Raw genomic sequence first — 9,228 nt, forward strand, 5'->3', positions numbered from 1 at the left:
TTGGAACACGTCCCTCCCAGGCGGTTGATATACCTCATTGTCGATACATTGTCCATCTGTAGGAGGAGACAGCGGTCCGTCCGATCTTTTTGCTAGGCGAAGGACCCCCGCTCACCTTGTGTCAATAAAATTTAACTTTGGTGATCTCACGGGGCCACTCTGAAAAACAGGTCTCCGAAGAGAACCAAGGCTATACTGCAAGGGTTTACACTGACTAAGAGGCACAAAATCACAGTAGGGGGCACCCTAGGGTCTGCAGAACCAGCAGGGGTCAGGAGACCTAGTTAAATAGCGTGGGTCGCCCGCGAAATGAAATACAAAGAAGCACAGTTACCTGAGCAGATATAGGGCTGGGAAAATGTGAGGCACACCAGAACCCAAAAACGAGGCTTGCAAAGTCCACAAACGGCAGGTACTATGGAAACCACGCTGCCAAGGTGAACGAAGATGGCAGACGGAATCTCAAAACATGAGATTTTGTTGACCCAACCAATATGGCTGCCGGACTGACTTAAAATCAATCTGGAGACTAATAAAGATGGCCACCACCATCTTGCAAGACGAGAATTTGTCTCCCAAGATGGCCACTGAGTGGGACAAATGGCCGGAAACAGAACAAAAACTCCCCAAAGAATAAAAAAACAAGGCAGAGAGGCTGCCTGGTAGGAGGGGGGAATAACCCAGACCCTAAGAGAACCCCCCGACCAAAACGAGCAGAGGGAGGGGGGAAAAACAGGCAAAGGGTAACGCAGGTATGATGGAGGGGGGATAAAGAAGACAAGCAGGGAGACAAGGACCCTAGAGTGGATATAGGGAACGAACTGGTGAGCAGCAAAGAAAGAGGAAGAAGGAGGGGTTGTTGGCGTTTATATACTCCTGAAAAGCAAACGGGTATGCTGCTGTGGCTTATTTTTCAGGTCTCTTGAACCATAGCTACCTGTTTAAGCCAACAAATCGTGATAAAAACGCATTCTGGGGAAGTGAAAAGAAACATAATCAGATTGGTTAGCCTATTGCATTCCACAGTGCAACTGATATCAAAAATAATGCTCAAGAAACCTTTAGCAAAAAATATGAAGGTAAAAGCGCTAAGAGCAATAAAAACAGCAATAAAATAAATAGTCCTATAAATAGCAGCAGCCCACTCGCCAAGGTTTCCTCTTCTTGGCTTGGTAAACAACTTGGAGGTCACAGGAGATAGTGGTTGCGCATAGAGGAGAAGAAAGTCACAGTAATATAATATGTGGCTGGCACCGTGTGGTAAGGAGTTAAGGAATGGATACTCACATTTTTTGGGGACTTAAGCAATTAGTCCCACAGAACTTGCATGGGCGATACAATCCTCGCCTGGGGATATCTTTAGCAGCAGTCCTGTGTAGTTCTTTTTTTTGGTTCTCAGGATAAGGTGCACATACAAAGTTAAACAGAAATAGGCATAGTGCTTTCTGTATAATAAAATGGACACTGTTTGAATTTATTATATAAGGATTTCAGTGCCAGGAGCTCTTTTAGACACTCTGAGGAAGCCTATTTAGTAGGTGAAACGCGTTTGTGCTATTTTTATTGACTTTTTAATGGTTTTTAACCAGAAAGTTGAAAATAAATAAGTTTTTTTTTAAATCCATTATTTTCTGCTCCTGGTATCCTTTTATTGTTTTAAACACACAAGTTTATATCCGTAGTGGGGATCATTCCACCTACGCCAGAAGGTGTGAGCAATCCATTTATTGCTCACCATATTGTGAGTATATAGTGAACTGTTTTTATTTGTTTTATCCATTTTATCATAGAGAAAGCACTATGCCCATTTCTGTTTAACTTTTTATGTGCACCTTATCCTGAGAACCAAAAAAAAGAACTACACAGGACTGCTGCTAAAGATATCCCCAGGCGAGGATTGTATCGCCCATGCAAGTTCTGTGGGACTAATTGCTTAAGTCCCCAAAAAATGTGAGTATCCATTCCTTAACTCCTTACCACACGGTGCCAGCCACATATTATATTACTGTGACTTTCTTCTCCTCTATGCGCAACCACTGTCTCCTGTGACCTCCAAGAAACCTTTATACTAAATGTAAATTTGGTAAAAAGTACCAAGGTTAAACCAACCTACCTTCTTTACTCTGCTGTAAACCACAAATATCCAGCAACTCTGATAAACACACCATTTACTGGTAATGTTATTAAGCCTCAAGGAGGGGAAATGCACATGGAAAATGAAACACCCCAAGAGCTGACAATATCATTTGAGTGTACAGCTAAACCTCTCAGACTTGGTTGAGTTACAGATATTGCCAATCATTACTGAAGAACTATGACAGTATTTATATTTGTGTGCCTGTGATTAAAACAGATTTTTTTCTGGTTTAGTACAGATATACTTAAAACAGAAGACATGAACAAAGATTTCTTCAAGAACACTTTTGTTGAACAATACGAAAAATATTTGGCGAAGGTATGAAACAGTATTATTCCAATAGAAGATACTGGGTGTATTGATAAAGAAAATATTTTAGAAGCATGCCTGCTAAAACCTGCGTTTATTTTATAGAGACTAAACATTAGTACATAATACTCTTGTCTGCTTCATGTGAAGCATTCTGTTACAGCTATTTACTTTTATACTGCGCAAATGGTTGATACTGGTTACAAACCCTTAGTGGTGGTATACTGTTGCAAAATTATATTTTAACCATCACTACATAACTACACACTTCTTGAGCTTTTAGGGTTTGGGATATTAGTTCATAATCAGAAGGGCTGGCAAGGGAGGCACAGGGACAAATGCTGGGGGGCAGAGTGGCATATAGGGGGGGGTTATCTGGGGGCCAGAGTGGCAAGTCTGGAGGTAGATGTGCATAACTGCGGGCAGGTTGGCAAATAAAACGAAATAAAATCAAGAAATGCATTTTTCTCAATCATGGTTTTTGTTAAATATAAAAAAATAGTTTAAATGTGAATTAATATAGAAATTGTTTTTCCTAAAGGGTAGTCTTTTATTCAGGCTTTTTTTTCCCCCTAAATTAAAATTCACATTTTGGGGGGGGCACTTATAATCAGGGTCGTCTTATAATCAAGCAAATACGGTAATGACAGTTACTTAACTTACTTTTCATTTGCAGTTGGTACTAAGGTGCAAATCTAATTGGCCGATTGTGATCGCTCTCCCAGTCCAATTCATATAGGAGGGTTAGAGGAGATTTTTATTTTATTATTTTTGTGTTGATTTTTTAAAATGCACACAAGTGTCCGTTTTATTTGCATTTGCACTTTCTATGTAAAACACTCACACGTATAGGCTAAATTGTATCCATAGTTAAAATACCAGAGGTAAGATAATTTATAATAGTTACAGATACAATTGTGTTTCTTGTTTTTTTATTTTTTTTAAAATTAATATTTTGTATATTCACTGAACCTATTCCCCCTTTTTTCTCTTGCAGGAACTTTCGAAAAGCGATGATGTTAGGCCACCTCATTTTGTTAGGTTACAGATCTTCAGTGCTACATTTGGGAAAATATGCACTCATACTCCTGTATTTGGAAATATATTAAGACAAGTTAAGGTAAATTGCCTTGTGAATATTAATATATTAACACAGTTAACAAGGGCTTTAATATTTACAATTAATAATTTATCGTTTTAGCATTAATATTCCATACATTTACTTTAAGTAGATTAGAAAGTTGGTGTGTTTTTTTTTAAGTACCCAACTGCATAATTTAAGTAGCCATATTAATCAAGGGACATGTTACTGTATGCACAGAAGTGCTGAGAGATTTGCATAGAATGTGCAAGAAGATTAACATTGTTTTCTTATGTTTTATTTGGTTGTTATATCATTATATTGTTTGTTTCTGGTTACATTGCAGTCTGAGACCTAACTCTGAAGATTGCTTTTCCCGTAAGCAGGACTATTAATTAAACCGAGAGTGCAGTTGAGTGGAGTTTGCAGAGCAAACTTCTCCAGGTTGAGAGAAATGTCATGTTCTAAACATTAAATGCAAAAATACAGTAACTCAATGATAGACTAAAACCGCATACCAACTTCAAGCCTTTAGTCAATGACTGGATTTACACTATTACATACTAACTTTGTATTTTTAACACTCACAGCATCAAAGCTTGGACAACTGGCAGAGACCCTAAAATCATTATACATGCAAGGAAAAATTGTCAGTGTCAGGATTAAATATATGTTTTGGTGTAAGTCTCTTGAAGAAAAAAAATGGGATTTTGAGACATGCAGCCAAACACCAAACTAAGCACGACTAAGCATGCAGGGGTTGTCTGCGTCCATCGCGCAGACCTTCCCCGACTGTCAGAGATCAGAGTTTCCCGCACCGGTGCAGCACCGGCACCGGTGCGGAGAACTCTGATCTCTGACAGCCGGGGAAGGTCTGCGCGATGGACGCAGACAACCCCCGCTGCTAGCCATACCTCCTTCCGGCTGCAGCGGAAGTTGTCTACGCGAATCGCATAGACATCTACACGCTGCCCCAGCTACACACCGGGGACTCAGAAGTACCGGTAAGTGTGTGTGGGGGGGGGGGGAGACAGGAGGATCCAGGTCCCCTGCAGCCGCGGGGGATCTGGATCTTAGTCACCTCATAGTCAGACCTATTAGAGGTCTGATTATAAGACAACCCCAATTATAAGACGAGGGGTATTTTTCAGAGCATTTGCTCTGAAAAAAACCTCGTCTTATAATCGAGCAAATACGGTACCTATTTAAATAATATATGGTTTGAGGGGGTAAATTGCATTGGCCAGCTTCAAAGATACCCGAAATAGCACATAGAATAGAAGAATGACCAGATTTGGAAAAAAATAGTTTGAAATAGCAAAACGCTACTTATTGCCCAATAACTTGCAAAAAAAATAGTAGAATCTATTTAGCAGGGTTTTTTACTTTTTAGATGAATAAATAAAAGTGAGAAAAATATATAACTTGTGTGGTTACACTAAATAGGAGAGAATAAATTTACAGCTGAACACGAGCACCGCAAAAGTGTTACAACAGCCTTGGTCACAAGGGGTTAAAAAAAATAAGAAAACAGGCTGGTCCTTAAAATGTCATCACTCATTAGCAGACTTATTAACACACAAAGCTTCCCTTACCTTTCACAGGTGACGTAAGCTTCATGATCTCTTGGTTCACAGTCGTTTATCTACTGTAATTCCAAAACTTCGAACTTGTTAAAACTGGTGAAAATGTATCATAATGAAACAGAAGACCCAGGGGCACACAAAATTACCGTATTGGCCCGATTATAGGCCACCCCCCACACACTTTAAGTCTTTAAAGTAGAGGTGCGGCCTATAATCAGGGTTTAGTGCAGAGATGTGCAATTCATATCGCCCAACGGGCAGGTGTTTTTTTTTCTTTATCATTTAGCCCTGTGGGCCGGTGGGCGTCTGCACGATAATCCCCTCTCTGCCGGCATTTCCGCCAGGGCTTCTATGACTACCGGCCAGTAGCAGCAGAGGCTGTCTGAGCACATTGCTCAGACGTTCACCTGCTGGCACTGGCAGCTGGTGAGCGCCTGTGTGATACGCGCAGATAACTTCCGCTGCTGCTGGCACTTCCGCTGGGGCTTCTTTGATTGAGCGTCAATATCAGGGGTTATACAGCATTTCAGGGGCAGAGTGACATAGTGGTTATAAAGCATATCTGGGGAAGAGTGACATATTAGGGGTTATAAAACATATCAGGGGCAGAGTGACATATCAGGGGTTATAAAGCATATCTGGGGGAAGAGTGGCATATCAGGGGTTATAAAGCAAATCAGGGGGCAGAGTGACATAGGGGTTATAAAGCATATCTGGGGGGCAGAGTGGCATATCTGGGGTTATAAAGCATAGGGGCAGAGTGACATATCAGGGGTTATAAAGCATATCTGGGTGGCAGAGTGACATATCTGGGGTTATAAAGCATAGGGGCAGAGTGGCATAGCAGGGGTTATAAAGCATATCAGGGGGCAGAGTGACATAACTGGGGGCAGAGTGGTGTATCTATAAGTAAGGTGCATTATGAATTAAGGGGAAGGACCTTAAAATGGCTATTTGCTTTCCAAATTTCTGTTTGTATATAACCTATGCTTATTAACTGCATAATGGATACCAGACATGCTAAAATACATGTATTACTGTTAATTAGAAAAAATACTGCTTTACCATTCCACTTGTGTATTCTTTCTCTAAAATAGCACCAAACTTAAAGGTCGCCGCCTATAATAAGGTGTGGCTTATAATCGAGCCAATACGGTATATAAATAAAGTGGCATCTCCAGCTTTGATATTTAGGGGAGGCACAAGAGAAGACCGGGATCAAAGTGTGGGGGGGGGCAATTATAAAACGCTACAAATACACTATATAATTATATATGCGTTAGACATGCATTTTTTACTACATAATATATACAGTGGATATAAAAAGTCTAAACACCCCTATTAAAATGCCAGGTTCTTGAGATGTTAAAGAATAAGATAAAGGTGTCAGAACTTTTTCCACTGTAATGAGACCTATAACATATACAATTCAATTGCAAAACAAACTGTCCCGGGCAGGGGCGCCGAGCGGTCGCTCATAAAGTTTTCAGCAACCGCTCAGCGCCCCTCACTCTCCGTGACTCCGTCACGGTGCCGGCATTTCATTCTAAGCGCCGGAATATGACGTCATATTCTGGCACTCAGCTGTGAAGCGCGCACCACGGCAAAGCGGGAAGACGGACGCCTCCCGCTCCCACCGCAGGACTCCGGCAACAAGGTAAATAATATAGTGAGAAGGGGTGGGGGAGGCAGTGAGAAGGGACGGGGGGGCAGTGAGAAGGGGCGGGGGGACAGTGAGAAGGGGCAGAGGTGGTAGATAGTGAGAAGGGGCAGAGGGGGGAAGGCAGTGAGAAAAGGGGCAGAGGGGGGAAGGCAGTGAGAAAGGGGGAGAGGGGTGATAGTGAGAAAGGGGAGAGGGGTTAGATAGTGAGAAAGGGGGGAAGGCAGTGAGAAGGGGGGGAGGGGGGTACATAGTAATAAGGGGGTAAATAGTGAGAAGGGGCAGATAATAAGAAGGGGAGGGGTAGATGGGGAGAGGGGGTAGTGTGAATGTGTATGAGAATGAATGAATTAATGTGTGGATGAATTAATTGAATGATTTGTCAGACTGCATTAATGAATATGTGTAAATGATTCGTGTGAATGAGTGAGTAACTGTGTGAGTGTTTGTGTCTGTCATGGATGTTTAAGTGATTTGGGGAAATGCAAAGATGGCACATGAAGGGTGGGCTGTTTGCCGACAAAGATTTCTTACACTGGGCTGTTAGGGGACAAAGTTGGCTCAGGCTGGGCTGTAATATGTGTGTAATGTGAGTGCTGATCAGGTTCTATGTTGGCAATGTGGACACCAGGGCTGGCTTTGGGGTGTGCAACCTGTGATCTATGCTTGTAATTTAGGGGGTTATCTATACCTTTTAATTTAACCCCTTAACGACAATCCACGTACATGATTACAAGTGAGGCTATCAAGGCAAACCAAAAAAAAAAAATCACTGGTCTGTCAACACCCCCCCCGAACCCGATGCAAATCGGGTGAGGGGCATTCCAGGCTGCCTCTTCATTGAGGCAAGCCTGCAATGCTCAGGGGGGGGGGCTTCACAACCTCCCGATCGCCGTGATTCACAGTGAATCACGGCGATCGGTGGGTTAAATGACAGACCAGTGACTGAAATCACTGGTCTGTCAACCGCCCCCCCCCTGAACCCGATGCAAATCGGGTGAGGGGCATTCCAGGCTGCCTCTTCATTGAGGCAAGCCTGCAATGCTCCGGGGGGGGGGGGCTTCACAACTTCCCGATCCCCGTGATTCACAGTGAATCACGGCGATCGGTGGGTTAAACCACAGACCAGTGACCTGGTCTGTCAATCACTCACCTGCCTCTTCATTGAGGCAATGACGTTTTTTAACTATACACTGAGGTTGTGTAGCCTCAGAGGGGGCTACACAGCCTCAGTGTATTGTAAAAAAAAAAAAAATTAAAAAAAATTAAATAAAAAAAAAAAATTAAAAAAAATTAAATAAAAAAAAAAATATATATATATATATATATATATATATAGTTACATGTAAAAAAATACACACCTCACAAAGGTGGCCTTTTGCCTCCCAAATAACCCAACAAACCCCTGCATGTGGGGTATCACTGTGCTCAGGAGATGTTACTGAACACATATTGGGGGGGTGTTTGACAGGGACATATACCAGGAGCGGTAAATTTATATCTGAAGTACAACGTGTGTGAATAAAATACAAAAAAAAATTACTACCATAAAGTTTGACAAAGGCTAGTGGTAGAATTAGTGCATGGAAAGGGTTAAAATACCAGCATTTCAAATACCTTCGGGTGTCTAGTTTTTAAATATATATGGTTTGATGGGGTCAATTGCATTGGCCGGCTTCAAAGATACCCGAAATGGCACATGGGGCAGAATGACCAGCTTTGGGGAAAAATTGTTTTGAAATAGCAAAACGCTACCTGTACTTATTGCCCTAAAAAACGTGCAGAAAAAAGCAAAAAAACATAAAAACATTGGGTATTTCTAAACTCAGGACAAATAGTCGAATCTATTTAGCAGGTTTTATCATTAGTTTTTGCAGATGAGTAAAAGTTTTTTTGTTTAAAAAGTGAGAGAAAGTAATTTTTTAACAAAAAATCACCATATTTTATCATTTTTTGTATAGTAAATTAGATGGTATGATAAAAATAATGGTATCTAAAGAAAGCCCTGTTTGTCCTGAAAAAAACAATATATAATATGTGTGGGAGCACGAAATGAGAAAGAAGAAAATCACAGCTAAACAGCAACACTGAAAAATGTTAAAAGAGCCATTGTCCCGCAATATACTACGAGTAAAAACCCCTATTGTCCTTAAGGGGTTAAAAATGAGTTTATATGTGAATTCCAATTGATTTATACCTGCAAAGCTGGGTGTGCGTTATTCTGTTGATCTGTATCTGGTACGCTCTGTTTCCATACATTATTATTTGTATGTCTGATTCTGTTTTTTTTTTTTATCTATACCTTTAACGCTGTGCTGATGCCACTGTATACTTAAACATATGTTTTTTAAAATAAGATGTTGAGCTTTTGTAGACAATAACCCTTATCATCCTCAGCCAAAATACTGATGCACCAAAGTGGAAAAAATATTTACTTTTCATTTTTCTTTAGCAT

General features: G+C 41.0%; 1 long non-coding RNA gene across 1 annotated transcript in view; it reads left to right on the forward strand.

Moving 5' to 3' along the window:
* The first annotated feature begins 3,441 nt into the window (after positions 1–3,441).
* The window catches only part of LOC128484451 (uncharacterized), a 19,736-nt gene continuing 13,949 nt past the window's right edge, over positions 3,442–9,228 (forward strand). The window contains exon 1 of the long non-coding RNA XR_008351153.1: positions 3,442–3,566. This is a non-coding gene — a long non-coding RNA (uncharacterized LOC128484451). The remainder of the gene's footprint in view (positions 3,567–9,228) is intronic.

The sequence above is a fragment of the Spea bombifrons genome, chromosome 3 (genome assembly GCF_027358695.1).
Source record: "Spea bombifrons isolate aSpeBom1 chromosome 3, aSpeBom1.2.pri, whole genome shotgun sequence".
NCBI classification, from domain to species: Eukaryota; Metazoa; Chordata; class Amphibia; order Anura; family Pelobatidae; genus Spea; species Spea bombifrons.